The sequence below is a fragment of the Zophobas morio genome, unplaced genomic scaffold (assembly GCF_036711695.1).
Source record: "Zophobas morio isolate AGI-343-1 ecotype UQ-CSIRO unplaced genomic scaffold, CSIRO_AGI_Zmor_V1 ptg000064l, whole genome shotgun sequence".
Taxonomy (NCBI): Eukaryota; Metazoa; Arthropoda; class Insecta; order Coleoptera; family Tenebrionidae; genus Zophobas; species Zophobas morio.
In genome coordinates this window covers 43,598-53,999 of record NW_026972169.1, presented here as the reverse complement: position 1 = coordinate 53,999, position 10,402 = coordinate 43,598, and the positions used below count along the sequence as shown (strand labels likewise).

At 32.5% G+C, this 10,402-nt stretch overlaps 1 long non-coding RNA gene across 1 annotated transcript; it reads right to left on the bottom strand.

Moving 5' to 3' along the window:
• Nucleotides 1-368: 368 nt before the first annotated feature.
• Nucleotides 369-1,335, bottom strand: LOC135143539 (uncharacterized). The gene is made up of 3 exons (XR_010282829.1): nt 1,187-1,335; nt 899-1,106; nt 369-445 (listed from the first exon to the last, which is right to left on the bottom strand). It is a non-coding gene; the product is annotated as an uncharacterized LOC135143539 (long non-coding RNA).
• Between the last annotated feature and the right edge of the window lie 9,067 nt (nt 1,336-10,402).

Genomic DNA, 10,402 nt, shown 5'->3' with positions numbered 1-10,402 from the left:
GGATGTTCCTAGGTATATGTAAACATTTCAAAAAAATTAATTTAATTAAAAATTTTAATTTTTAAATACCTTCACAACAGCGCCTTCAGATTTAATTAAAAAGTAAAAAGAGAGATTCATAAGATAATTTAACAAAAGATGAGCCTTTACTGAATAATACAAAGAAATGGGATTTTCAGAATTAAAAGGTTTCAAAACTGGCTAAATGTAATAACAAAAAAATTAAATTAAAAAAAATTACTAAGAAAAAATATTACAAAAACATCTTTAGTCAATTCAGAAAAAGTCATCTGAAATTCTTCTAGAAATTCATAAAGTTCAGGAGAATCTTTTTTAAGAATTTTCAGACGTTCTTCCACGGTTAAATTATTTAAATTTTTAGAAATTATAATCTGTTTATTGTTTTCAAGTTCAGAATCAGAGTCAGGCAAATAAACTTCCCCGTCTTCCAGTAAAATCATATAGTTATAAATCAAATTTATAGCAAAAATGTTATATAAAAACTATTACAACTAATAAAATAGTAAAAAACTAATAAAGAGCGATATTAACTTCATTGAGCCAGCAACTGATTTCTAAAATTTATAAATAAACTATATTAACAATGTTAACACTAGAATACTAAATAAAAAAGTGTTCAGTTAATAACATTTATCAATAATAATATGTTTGTAAACTAAATTTATATCTTAACCTTATAATAGAAATATTTTACTTCCATACGATTAATAAATAAGCAAAAAAATGTAAAAACAAATTTTTACGTTTCAAAAAAATAAAACTGCCAGTAAAAAAATAAAAAGAAAAATTAGTTAAATAAACAAACTGAATAATATTAAAAAAAAATTAATATAATACGCATTACAAAATTATGAAGTTCTTAAAAAAATAAAACTACTTGCTGTGGCCAACTTAGAATCGCTTAAAGGTCTCCAATTTTCTAAACTGTAGAAATCAGATTCCTCAAGATCTTTTAAATGTTCTTTTTGTAACTTTAACGCTTCTTTTTCCTCATCTTGAGCATCCTCTTCACTACCATATTCCACCTCTTCCACGTCTGTGTTATAGTAGGAATTCTTTTTTCCCCAATTACTATAATTTCTATTCTATTTATTATAAAGACGTTATATTAAAAGCAATAAAAATCGTAAAATCTTGATCTTATAATATGTTATGATAAGCATACCTTATCTTTCTCCTCTATTTCAAAATGTTTTATTTCTTTTTCCTCGTCTGTCTCTTCATCCTCTTCATCAGAATTAAGTATAGGAACAACTTCTGTATCTGTTCCTGAAAAGGAGTCCTCCGAGAGTAAAATTTTATCTCTGTTCTTCATAAAAGTATCTACTTCATCTAAATAAGTTCCATTTTCGCTCTCATTCAAGTCATGGGGACAAAACCTTTCACGAGATATACTTTTTACCATTTAGAAAGTGTTTTATGTTAACTTTGTGAACGCGTTTGCCTTATCCAAATAAAGAGGCACATGATACCTCTCGGGCGCCATGTGCGCCCATTAACTATCTGAAATTAAGACTCAAACAGTAACATCGGATGATATTTTAAGTGGTTAGTGAATGTCAAGCAACTAATAATACTTATAAACCTACTAAGGCGCACGTACCACCGCGACCCAGTGTTACCCTTGTAGAGTTATTTTATTACAATTTTAGCCACCAGAATCGGTTTTTTTGAATAAAAATTGGTTATTATAATTACTACAAAGGTTATACTCTAATGTTTTCATAAAATTACAACTCGCTACTTTATATTTCTGTTTTCCTCATCGCCTTCAATAAAATAAATAATAGTAATTATTATTGCTGAGCTGTTTAGAGATAAAATTTTATAAAATTTTGCATAACTTAACCAAGTCAATAAAGGTGAATAGAAGAAAGAGTTGGCGCTGTAATTTTCAAATATTATAGGTCCCTTGGATATTATAACCATACTGGACTGGGATAAGTACTTACCTTGACTAAGTGCCTTTAAAATATACGCTAAAGCGGCCCTTGAGGGTAAAACGAGAATAGTAAAAGGAGAATTAATAGTTAATTTATTAAGTTACTTATGTACTTATTTCTAGCACTGACTTGCTAAAGACGTGATTTACAATCAAGAATAAGGAAAATAACAAAACACTAAAAATATAAACGTCGATTGACTAATACCCCTAGTTATTGCTAAAATTATGTATGCATTTTGATTTCCTAGTAGTCAAATAGTTTTTGTTTATCCAATCTATCTTTTTTTAAACTATACATATAATGTATATAGCTAATAAAACCCATAAGAGGTTCTTTCCTTGTGAATGAGGAGCTCATAGTCGGGGTGGCCTGACTGGCAGTGGGACTGGCCGGTGTTCTCCAGGTGGTCACGGGTCTTGTGCCTGACGGCGACTCTCATGGTGGTGGTTTTTAGCGGTTTCCACTAAACTACACCAGATGGTTGGTGCCCGGTTCAAAGATTTCTCACTTTTCCAGTCCTTCTGGGTAGTTGTTATAACCTTATAAAGAGCGTAAACTGATGGGCAACCCTAATCCTAACCCCTGCTGAAGAGGGGAATTCAGATTAAGCGGTTTAAGGTCTTTTAAGAAGACCGGCCGTAGTTTACTAGAATTTATACGGGTGAGATTAAATTTGCGACCATCAAATACCGAAAAAGAGGTGTCGCGTCGGTGGGAATCAGACTCACTTTTTGAGCTGCGCGTAAATGCTCTGAACCGCTAAGCTACAACGATCCAGCAAAGTGGTTTTACGTATTTAACCTGTTTTAGTATGCCAGTGCCTAAAAAAAAAGCCAAAGGCCTTCACAATTATCTGCTTCGTTTTGAAGTTTACCTTAATTCTAAACACAAACCCTAAACCTTAATGAAAAAGTCGCTAATTTTTAAACGAGTTATCGTTTATGCCAAGTAAGAGGAAGTTAGTAAGGTACTTTTTCCGTTTAATTAAATGGATCACTTGTGGTAAGGTAAACATGCAGTTTTGGTTAGTTTAGGGTGTATTGAGAAGGGATGCGCTATATCATAACAGCTATATGGCTTACATAATAAGAAAAATGCAGCAGCAAAATAGTAAAAAATCAACAATAATAAATATCATATTGGTATAGTTAAACTTTAGTAACATTATTAATTAATACAATATAACAATAATCTTAGCCATATTCATCCCTCGAAAAGGTCTAAATAATGTTTTGGATCCAAATACTCTGTGTGGTGGCGAGAGTCATAATAAAGAGACTGTTTTACAATATTATAATGATGACTTCTGGCTAAAATTTAGGTTATACTTTTACGTAATGGTTGTTGCGCGCACACACAGTGGTATCCTCCACCGTTCGGAGAAAACGGACTTCATTGAGTTTACGCTAGCAGTAAAGTTTTTTCTATTTGTTAGGTATGAAGGTAATACAGTAATAATCAAATAAGAAAGAAAGCTAGCAGTAATCAATTTATAAACTAGGCCGTCATGCCATATATTTTAAAAGTCACTTCAATACTTAAATCACCGAGCCCACCTGTTACTACTCTACTGTTCCCTAGCTACATTAATGTCATGTTTGTTTCCTGTGGCCCACCGGCTACGCACACTATTTAAATAGTGTTATTTCCTATTATATATCTATATAAAACCCTATGGGTCATGTAGCCTTTCCGTAAGTCCAAGTATTTGGTGCGCGGCCGATTAATTTCTTAAGAATCCAAATTAAAAATTTGGTAAAATGCAAAAGGCATGACCACAAGCTTTTTGGGTGACAGCATTAAACTGCTGAGAAGCATAGAAATAAAAATGACTGTGCTAATTTCCACTAGATTGGGAAACAGGAGGGTAAGTATTTGATTAATTAACCTTGACATTAAAAAGACAGGTTTTAAGATTGGTATATTAAGCAAAAAAATAAAATATAGTTGGTCTCACGGTTTCCTTTGTACTTTGAGGGTTGAGTAGTGATTTCAAGTTCTTAAACTGCAGTAAGCTTAACATTGCTACATATATTAGGTTTAGAAGATAAGCAGCGACCACTGTGGATATGAGTTTGGGTTGACGCTCGTTTTCCTCAAGCTCTGACCCGGATGAGTGAGTTTTTAATAAATCAGCAAATGCCTCTACAATTCCGAAGGGTTCCCAGAACTATAGAAGGGCTGTCAGTACTAGATCTAATGACCATTGCTAATTTCATAGGGGGTTGTCCCATAATCCGGAAGGGTCTAATTTCTTCTTCTAGCTCTCATTAAATCAAGCTCTTAATTCCACTTTGACTTAGTTGTTTATCTTGTTGTAAAGTCTTTTATCGCTAGGAATCCAAGAGGTCCTATATTTTGCTCTCAATTTCTTTCTCCTTGTTAATATATTATTAACCTATAAACACCAAGCCTTATCTATCAGTAATTTTATCTATAGAAATAAATAATTACTATTAACCATATTAACCATATTAAACTATTAGTTACTTAAATTATCCTCCTATAGGTGATCTATAAATCTTTTGTTCGGCCACATAAACTAGAATCAGGACTAGTAACACTATTAACTGTAATAGGGCCAATCCAGACCTATAGAACTGGGGCCCACTGTGAAAAGCGAAGTAAGAAAACAAAGAACGCGAGAATGAAGCGAGAAAGGGAGCGACCCCATAATATATATATTACTAGTTACTAGGACTATAAAGTACTCACAATATTAAGTGTGAGTACACACCGGCGCCCGAGTCCAATGCAACAAAAGGTAGAGCTACAAAGAGTCCGAGGCACCGAGGGCTCCGGGACAGAGCAATAGTCCTAGTAAAAAATCACTCAGTGGTAAACCCGTCCTTCCGTCTGCGTTCGTCTTTGCTACTAACAGGCAAAAAAGCTTAGTTTATCAACTTAGCTGTGTTCATTAACTATTTACCTAGTTTTCAAGTTAACTAAGACATCTTTCTGAACAATTTAGATTTAAAACTGTTTTGAAAGGCGATGCTAGTACTCAACGTGCAGCGATCCAACAAGTAATAAGTTTGTATGTTATCTATTTGTGTTTTATTGTTAAAATGACGCTATAAAGTCATCTTTCGAGCTACAATTTCTCGTGACAAGCTTGTCAGCTTTAGTTAGCTAAAATTGCGTCTAAGATACAGAGAAGGTTTCATCTGCCAAAGGACTTTATCAAACTCTAAGTTTTTGTCAGTTTTAAAAGTAGTTGTTTCCAACCGTGAGTCCCTAGCATAATTTTATTTATGGTTAGCTAGTTATTGCAGCCTGCGACTTTCCTAAGTACAGTTCAGCTCACAGTTTACAGCTTCAATCAGGAAGGCACCATAATTACGTTCCATTGGTTTGAATTGTTATTTATGAGTTCACGTATAAACTCGTATACTAGCCATGTTTAGTCTGGGTTTAATGCAAATCCGACCCAGCAGAGGGCTTCCTGAAACATCCTTGATGACACTATTGGAAAATAGAGGGTGACATGACCCGACCAAAGATAAATTTACTTCCGAACGACATTCCACCTTAGGACGACAACCTGTCGAGAACCATAGGTCGAAACCAGCTGGCTCCTTCGAGGACTAACGTTCGAGTTTGACACGAAATTTATATATAGGCACGATCTTTTTCGTGCGCTTGCAGGATAATGAACCTCGAGATGGAACAGTAATCTTTACGTCCATTATAGTGTGTAATAAAAAAAATTTAACGAATACTCCCAAGATTCGAGCAAACCGTTCAAAGCACAAATGCGCCTAGCCTACCCACAAAGTAGCTAACCTATGCATTTGCCATTGGATTTGACTATACAATTCTAAAAGTTTACCTGCTGCATTCGCGGTCAAATTTAGGGTGCGACACAAGCTTATACACGAATCAAAATGATCCGCGCACGAGATAAAGTGCGCACCGGGAGCAAGTTAATTAGTTAGTTCTCTATATACGTGCTTTTGGAGGGCTTAATAATCCAAAAACAACCTCCAAAAATCAAAAATAGTGCTTCTACCAAGTAAAATTAAAGATACAGAAGATAAATCAAAGGTTAAAGGTATAAGCACTAAAGGAAGTTCAAAGAGGTTCCGTACAAGCATGTTTCCGTGTTAACATTCCTATAAGTATTCAATAGTTAATTTGTCATCCTTGCAAACAGCGCTGAACTTAAGTTAAATTAATTGCACTGCGACAATTGTAAAAGCGAGTATCAACAGTTGCCAAAGTGGATGCCTTAGAAGTCCAGTTTTGAATAGTTAACAATAAAGTTCGATTAAATGGATTTAGGTTAAGCCTGAAGCCCGACAATAATATTTTTGATAATGTTTTATTGGAAACATATGTTTTTTATTTTGCGTTAATAATATTTTTCATTTTAGTATTTTATTCATTCATGTTTAAGTAAATTTGTATAAACTTTAAACAATCGCTTCACGTTTTCTAATAATGATAGGGCACCTTTTGTAGTTATTGCGGCCGTATATTTTACAGAATGAAAGTCATCTAGTCAGATTATTGAGTACTTTTGTGATGCTTTGTAGGATTCTATAAGGAAGCATGTTCTTTGAGCAGGTTTTGAGTTGCTTCAATGTTAATTTGATTACATGACTTTTTTTAATTCGTAAGGAGTAAGCCATTAGTACGATATAAACTTTTTTATAAATATGTATGAATGTTAGACCGTTTACATAATAGGCTCTTTTTGGATTGCTTTAGTTGTAGCATCAATTTTAATTATTTACGTATGATGTCCTAAATTAATAATACTTTGTCGTTTATTATAGTACTAATACTAAATATAATATCCGCGCTGCTCCCTCCCTTTTTATCTGCAATAAATGCATTTTATTTATTGGTACGTTTCAAAATAATCCTTTCCGCCAATTACTGGGGCTGCAAATGTTACCTGCGACCTTTGACAGCCGACCAATCTACGCGATCACGACATCCGACTTTCATTAATCCATTATACGGGTAAACGTTAAGCAGATAGAACCTTTACAGCTAGTAAGTTCGATGAATTTCGTTATTAGTCAACTAAATGGAATTTTCTTCAAGGCTCCTTACTATCCCTTTTACATTTTTCTATCTACATGTCTTCACATGCCATTGCAAATCCGTCGAAAATAAACTTGACCCAGTACGCTGATGACATCGCCTATATTATGGTTTACAATCCGGCTGGTTGGAATTTAAAAGATTCAGTCATATTTAACAGTGCTTAAGCCAAGCTTTTCAACATTAAAGTTGGTAATTAAACCGTCAAAAAGTCGCTTTATGATTATAACAAGATTGATGCTTCCCTAAATAAATTCCTAGTTTCTCACTAAACCTAACTGTCATTGCTCGAAGCAAGAGGGTTAAATACCCGTGATAGTAAACCATAGCTTAAGCTGGCTTCGCATCTTCCTTGAATCCTAAGCAAAACAAGCCATAGCCATTTTATATCTCTTATCAAGAAGGAGAAACAAATGCGCTTAAGAAATATGCTTCTATAATACAAATTGACTATTCTCTCGCTGAATTTCTATGCCTCTATTGCCTGGGTCAATTTTTGAGTGGATATATTCACCGACTACTGATATAAAAATCGCTTTTTTTCTGCGAATGGTGGTGGCCTTAAAGCAGCAGCAGCTTATTTGCGCTCTCTATCGCCTTTTTAGATTACCCGTTTTTTTTTTAAATTATAATTTGAAGGTTTCAAGTGCCTATGATAAATAATAACTTTATTTAGTTGTAATAAGCACGCAAAATTTTATTTTTTCTTCTTTTGCGGAAATGTAATTTAAGTTTTCCTCTCGTATGAAACGAATTTCGCTATATTTTTACGTAAAAAAGCGCTCTCTTTAACTGTTTTAAATTCTGTTGCCCTCGATTTTTGTTCTGCCGAACTTCTTAATTCTATATCTACGATCTTATTACCCTTAGCGTCCTCGTTAAGTTTCATTTTGCATACGACCTAGTTCTACTAGCTCGACATCCTTTGCAACATAGCTTAATGGTGGCTTCTTTACCTAACAGTAACTCTTAACACTCTTGTAACTTCGATCACATTTTCGCGCTTTTTCACTTCTTTCGTTCTAAACCTCCACCTCGCGTAGTTCTTCCTATTCAACTGTAGGCGCCAACCATTCTGTTATATGTGATATTGAGTTATTATTATATATTGCGTTTTTCTTGGATATACTATATATAACTGTGATAATAAAGAGCTTCCGTTCTAGTTAAAGGCGTTTTCGTTAAGAAAGTTGTTAGATTTTCCACCATGCCATAAAGTGGACGCCCACTGCAAGGGGACAAGATATCATTTATTAGGATATCGAGTTCTAACAGAAGTCGAAGCTCCGCACCCTCTATTACTAGGGAAATAGTAAAAGCTGCATCGATCAGAAATTAGGCATGTAGTAAGCCAGTTCTTTAAATAAAAAAAAAATACGCTGTAAAATTTAAAACCCATTAATGTATTGACTTGTTTAAGACTTTTTTACCTAACTTAAAAAAACGCGGGAGTTTCTTTATTTCCAATTTTTTTTATAAAAATTAGGGATAAACTGCTATGCCTTTTAGTTTTGCTAATGGATGGTTAGCTTAAAAAGTGATTGTAAAGTTATCTATAGACACCTAGAGTAAAGGTATCCTCTTATTAAACTTTTTTAACAAAGATTTAAAACAAGGTTGTATGAAGTTATTAGCTAAAATTGTCCTTTGATTTATAATAGTAAGCAAGGAGCAGGATGTTTAAATAGGTCGAAGACAAAGACGAAGGGGTAGTATTGATAAAATATGAAAAAAAATATTAAATAAAACTAAGGAGGTAATTTTACATCAATTTACAAAAATGAAGAAAAAATAAAAAACCACGAGAAGGAAATCGAAAACTATAAATACAACGCTAACTCTGCATGTAACATGAAATAAAAAAACGGAATAGCGTTACCTGCTAAATTTTATCATGTTTCTTTAAACTGAAACCACTGCGCCTAGCAATTTTGGGTGAACCTTTTATAGCATCGCTAAGAATGGATGGAGCGTTAAACTCCCCCACTACGGAAGTTTTTTGTTAAATCTTTATATTTGGAAGGGTGCAACAGTATACCACAGTTCACTTATTTATATCAAAAAAGTTAATCTTTAGTTTGAAGTTTTAATTTTTTAAAAAGGATTTTACTTATTAATGTTATTGAAGAAACTTAAGTAAGATAAATTAAGTTTTTAATTAATCTTATCAAGAAGAAAAAGTTTAGGTTTGGGTGGCATCTATATATGAAATGTAAAGGCTATGGGTAACTCAAAAGATAAACCTGAAGGTCTTCAAAAGGTAGGTTCCAAGAAAATAGGGCACCTGAAAATTGATGATGAAGGACAGCTTTTTTTAAAAAAAACAAGTTCTGATGACTTGATGCGCGGCATCCAACTAGGGCTTCACCAAGCAGTAATAGTAGTTTAATTTTTTTTATAGTTACTTTTAAAAAATTGTTACTATTTTAATAATGCAACTTCTCAAATTTTTTAATATTTTTTGTGGGTGTGGGAAGCTTGGCAGTTTGACACGTATTCCCGAGCATGATGTACTTATAACAGATTTTGATGAAGTAGTCACCTGCGATTTTCCGAGGTTTCTTAATTAAAGTTATTTTTTAAAATATAAAAAAACTATCATCTTTTTCATTCTTTACTATAAATAATATATTTATTAACCAAAAAGAGTTGGTTCCGCTACGACTCCTGCGCACAATACACCTGATTTTACGTTTACTTCTATTGCGCCGAAGGCTTTTCGTTATTTTCGCAATTATTACAAAATTGATATTTTAGATTTTATGGTAGTGGTCGTCTTTTTTTTTTAAAGAATAATATAAAATTTAAAAATTAATTATAATTCAGGTTTCTTTATGTGATAAGCCTTTAAAAGAATTGAGCAATCCTGGAGCAAGCGGCTCTCTCTTTTATGTTACTGATGACGATCAGTACATCGTGAAGACTTTAGAAAACAAGGAAGCTGTATTCTTGCGAAAATTACTTCCGGGCTATTTTTTAGTATTTTTTATTGACTTTCTTCTTTTTTTTATCTACAATTATTATTTTAAAATATTTATTAATTTGTCCGGTTATTAAATTTTTAATATTTATTTTATAATATATTTGGTTTGATATATTAAAATAAAATTGTTTAGTAAATTTAAAAATTACTCTTAAACTTTTCTCGACTATATAATTTTCTTATTTTTTCAGTTTTATAGCTTCAGATTAATAACTTTCTTTTATTTATATTTTTTAAAAATACTTATTAACTTTTTGCTTTAGTTAAATTAGTTTATTATGGTTTTATTTTTATAATATATTATTTTTACCATAAACGTTTTAGTAAATTTACTTATTCACCTTACTATGTAATTATATTTAGTTTCATTTTATTTGTGTTTTTTTAATTTTTTCAT